The sequence below is a fragment of the Lolium rigidum genome, chromosome 3, assembly GCF_022539505.1.
Source record: "Lolium rigidum isolate FL_2022 chromosome 3, APGP_CSIRO_Lrig_0.1, whole genome shotgun sequence".
In the NCBI taxonomy this organism is placed as follows: Eukaryota; Viridiplantae; Streptophyta; class Magnoliopsida; order Poales; family Poaceae; genus Lolium; species Lolium rigidum.
Genome location: NC_061510.1, coordinates 244,198,228 through 244,203,762, shown reverse-complemented (window position 1 = coordinate 244,203,762; position 5,535 = coordinate 244,198,228).

The following is a 5,535-nucleotide window of genomic DNA, read 5'->3' as shown; positions in this document are numbered from 1 at the left end:
AGGCATCCCCTTCTTCATCGACAACATTATCGGGTTCCTCCCTGAAACTATATTTTTATTCCGTCACATCTTATGTGCTTTGCTTGGAGCGTCGGTTTGTTTTTGTTTTTTGTTTTGTTTGAATAAAATGGATCCTAGCATTCACTGTATGGGAGAGACACACGCTCCGCTGTAGCATATGAACAAGTATGTCCTTAGGCTTTACTCAAAGTATTCATGGCGAAGTTTCTTCTTCGTTAAATTGTTATAGGGATTTCTATTTTTGTGCCCCTGCTTCGTTAGTTGTACTCAGTTTTCCCCAGCTCGTTAGTTTTTCCTCAGCTTTCCCCTCCCTCTAGTTTGAAACCCCTCGAAGACGCGGGTTGCCGTCGGGTCGAGGCCTTACCGTTACCGTTAATCCGACGGGTGGGGGCTGCACGAGAGGTGGGGCTGCATAGAGGCGGTTCCTCTACGGCCGTCTCGTGCCGACGGGTAGCCATCCATCTACCGTTGACGCGTGGATCGTTTTATTTCCTGATTGTATACACGGTGCTGCCAATGACAAATGGGGCCGCTCTATGGGGCTGCCGCAGCCAATGACCGAGTGGGTCGTCTATTTATTTATAGAAAATTATATTGCCGCTCTGTGGGGCCTCCGCAGCCAATGACCGTTGTGGCAGGTGACTATTTTCGCAGCTTAATCTAAAGTGACTCTTATGCTAAACATTGTGCATCCCGACGTTGACCTAGCAGTGGCGGCGAGCATAGCCGTTCTGACCATGCCGATATCGGCATCGGCATCGGCATCGTTTGGAGGATGTGGTGCTCGAATAATAGTGGAAATGCGACATTATCTTTTACATGTGCATAATATATAGAAAATAGTTAGATCTCTAAATCGATGCATATGAAGCTACATATATATTCTTGGTCATAATCCCCTTATCTAAAGGGGATGGATGCATGGCTTCACGTCGTCGTCGCTTTCATCGTCGGTATCTTCGTCGTCCGAGTAGTAGTACTTCACTGCACATTGTTCCGTCGAACACCTTCACTGTGAGCACATCATCGCCTTCATATTTGAAGTGTACGAAGCAGCCGAAATCCACACCGTGCGCGATGGCGAATTTCTCCCAGCCCTTGTCGAGGTACATCCGGCCTTGACCGTCAAATAGGACCTCCACGGTCCGAGACGAGGACCACGGTCGGCTGCTCGCGAGATACACCTTAGGCTGGCTCCTGGCCGTCAAGATAGTCCGCAAACTTTTTTGGGAGAGCACTGCAAAGAGATCGAGCGCCGATCGTTTGAAATTAAAGGTTTTTAGAACATGCCCATAATTAATCACATGCATCATATATGTGGGAACGCGTACGTACCTTCTTGACCAAAGGGTCTTCATAGACGACGATGAAGAACTCCTCTATGATCAATGGCAGTGTTGAGCGGTGGTGGTGGCAATGATGATGATCCACTTCCCCTTCCCCTTCCCCTTCCCCTTCCCCTTCCGGTCCGCGTCAGAGACGTGGAAGCCATGGCAATGGATCAAGTGTATGTGAACGAAGAAGAGAGAAGGCAGAACCTATTGACACAAGGGATGGCCGTGTGGGTGTTTATAAGGGAGAGATGACCGTTGTAGGGGTTTACACAATAAAATAAGGAGGAGGTGAACGTTGGTGGGGGTTTACACAATAAATTAAGGAGGAGATGACCGTTGTGGGGGTTTACACAATAAATTAAGGAGGAGACGACCGTTGTGGGGGTATATATCTCAACAAAATTAAAAGTAATGCGGACTATCTTGATGGAAATGGAACTTCGTGATATAGTTTATCATTTTACCGTGAAAAATAATGCCTAAAAGAAATGGTAATTTGTGATAGTTTATCATTTACCGTAATGGCTACAACAAATCGTTGATGGTTTATCATTTTTTGCGTGAAAAGTAATGGCTACAAGAAATGGGTGATGGTGTATCATTTTTTGCGTGACAAGTAATGGCTACAACAAAATCGGTGATGGTTTATCGTTTTTTGCGTGAAAAGTAATGGCTACAAGAAATGTGTGATGGTGTATCATTTTTTGCGTGAAAAGTAATGTCTACAACAAAATCGGTGATGGTTTATCGTTTTTTGCGTGAAAAATAATGGCTACAAGAAATGGGTGATGGTGTATCATTTTGCGTGAAAAGTAATGGCTACAACAAAATCGGTGATGGTTTATCGTTTTTTGCGTGAAAAGTAATGGCTACAAGAAATGGGTGATGGTGTATCATTTTTGCGTGAAAATGATGGCTACAACAAAATCGGTGATGATTTATCGTTTTTTGCGTGAAAAGTAATGGCTACAACAAATCGGTGATGGTGTATCATTTTTTTGCGTGAAAAGTAGTGGCTACAACAAATCGGTGATGGTTTATCATTTTTGCGTGAAACGTAATGCCTAAAAAGAGTTTATAATTTAGCTCGTGAAAAATAATGCGAGAAAACCAAACTTTGCTGTGAAGCTAACCGACGGCAGGAGAGAGAGAGGGTGGTGGCCCCGACCGAGAGAGAGAGAGATAGGGGTTATCCGCCAGTTAGATCATACGATCAGCGGTCGGCGGGCACGATCCGCGTGACATGGGCTAGACTAATCGGGGCAATGTTGGGCGTACGTGAGGGTTTGTGAAGGGAGAGGGCAAAAGCTGAGTAGTATCAAGAAACCAAGGGCAAGTGAGTAGTAAACGAGACTAAGGGATTCAAATATGAGATTTAAAAAATGGAAAATGCGTGTTTTGTACAATGAAACCCATCTTGGCCTACCTCAAACTATTTGCAATACAAATCTACATGAGTGTGAAAATTATGGCCTCATTCGGACAAAGTATGTTTTGGGGAAAATTTGTTTTGGGTAGGGCTTATTATGGAAAACCATGCACCTTCATAGCTACTAGGTGATTTGAGAAGTGGCAATTTGTGGTGAAACTTGATTTATCTATGATTTATCTATGATTTGAGAAGTGGCAATTTGTGGTAAAGACTCAATGAGTAAGTGCCACTCTTTTTCGGAATTTTTGCACATTAAATAACTCATTTAACTAGTTAATCCCATTTGTTGACTCTCTGTTGACCAGCCACTTGAGGAGTAAAACTGGTATATTGCACTAGCCAGGTATTAGCACTCAAGGGAAAGCGAGCACACAAAAAATGCTAGTATATGACTCGGGTATGCACGAGTGTATCTAAATTTCCAAGGGTTAGACCGAGGACGCGTGTTAACGTCTCTGAGAAATTGAAGCGTGCCATTGTTGATGCGTGTCGCGGTGCAAACATTCTGGAAATAGTGGAGCGCGTGGGACACGGTCGCATTTAGGACACGTAAGCCCCTCCCTCCCTCTCTGCACCACAGTCGTCTCATTCTGTGCCACCCAGAAATAGCCACCCCTCTCCACGTCCCATCAACTTACTCCAAATCGAAAAAACCCCAACCGCCGTACGCACGCTACCACACCGGCGATGGAGAAAAGCATCCGCCGGCGGTCGTCGCCTCAAGGCCCGTCGCCTCAGCCGCCGTCGCCTCCGAGCCCGTCGCCTCCGCGCCCGTCGCCTCCGAGCCCGTCGCCGCAGGAGCCCGTCGCCCGCCCAGGAGCCGTCTGTGCAGCCAGAGAGTGCGCGCATCCAACGCGAGCGCCTCCGCCAGGCCCGGGCCTCTCTCGGGCGTGGACCACTTCACAAGGTCGGCGGAGTAACTGCGGCGAACGAGAGTACGCCGACACCTACTCTGCTATGAGGCAAGTGCAGCCAGAAATTGACTCAGGTTTGCCACAGGCAGACGATACTGGATGAATGGATCATGCTAGACCGCCCTTCCACGCGTATTTCGTCACCTTCCTCCAACTCGGCACATCACGCTACGTCACCATGAACAGTTCATACAAGGTTCAAATTCCTCCATATCTACCTTTTTATTTTCAATCTTAAACATCTTAGTGCTGAATGTTATCTTCATCAATATATTTTAGATACTACTTAAACCGGCTTTTGCCGTGGCGTCATCGTGCTTGCCCAGAAGAACCCCGCCGCACAAGATACGGCTCTTTGAACCCACTCACAAAGGCTCGAACACTATGTTTGACGCCGGAATGCCATCTTGTTTTTAAAATCAGTCGCCGTTATCAAATCCCCGACTATGGTCTTCGTTGCCGCACATTACCCTTAGGAAATTGGTTGGGTGATGAGAGCACTCCAACTAAGGATATAAATGAAGATTACTGGGGAGAAGGAAGATTTTCCGATCAAAGAACCATTGTTTGTGTTGCATTACCCCGTTCGATGGTGAGCTGTACAGTAGCGCTGCGGACAATTTTGAGATCGGAAGAATAGTGTGCACCAATGTACCCGGATGCCGGCGGCTTGCTGTATGAGCTGCTTGTCAAGATGGAGACACTAATTTCATTTCCGGGAATAGTCAGTTCTACCTTGTGAAGTCGGATGGTGATCTCTTTTGCCTTGTGTTGTTGGTCAGCGCGAGGCTTTGGCGGGCAAACCATTGGTGTACCGTGTGGACACTCAGAGCCGCTCTCTCCATCCGGTCGAGTAACATTGGCAGTAATGCCTTCTTCGTGAATTATATCCGGTGTATCTCCGTCGACACCGAGTGTACATGCTTCAACCTGGCAGCATCTACTACACGGATTTGGGTTATATCGAGTACTCTCATGATACAAATGCAGGATGAGTGGCCACTACGTGTGGATAGAATAGGACTCTACGGTTTGAGGAAATGAACACAGGCCATACGTTTGGAGGATGTATTGGCCTCACTGCTATGATGGAAGAGTTCAATGCATATTTCCTTGTGGTAATGCACGAATGGAGGGAGGAAGAAATATATATGGGGAGAATTGAAGAACAAATTCATTCATCACGGTCTATCCTAATCTTCTTGTTGTCCATACATTAAATTAGTCTTATAATATTTTTTCAGTTTAGTTTGTGCGTTAGCATTAACAGCGTTATTGGCTGCTTTTGTGCTGTATGCGGTTATGTATTATACCTAGTTTTCGATTATCTTTGTTGTGAATTTATCATATAATGGCTACTGGATTGCTACTGGATTTGCCATATTGGAGGCAAAAATGTCGAGGGGCCAAAAGGCATAAATAACCCATGGGGTTTGCTACTAGATTGCTTTGCCATATTGAAAGAGCAGAAATAGAAGCTTCTCTAGGTTTGATACTAATTTGGTAGAAAAGATACAGAGAAAAGAAGGGAAAGGAGTGCTCTTAAAAATGCCAATTTGGGCGAGAGAGGCAAAACCCGGCTCCTGCTCACGTTGCAGCCAAAAGCGCTTCTCGATCCTGTCCCACGGGGTCCCTTTCCTACATTGCGCGGCCCGCGTGCCCCACGCCCAGCCCCACGGTGACGGCAGGCGCAACCAAGTCGGCACGAGGCGTCCAAATAGAGCGGATTCCTTCCGTCCGGGCTCCTACTAACGGGTCTTCAGGACAAAGGCTTAGGGGTAAAGCGAGGAAAAACTAAAGGGCTGGGGAAAATTGAGTACAACTAACGAAGCGG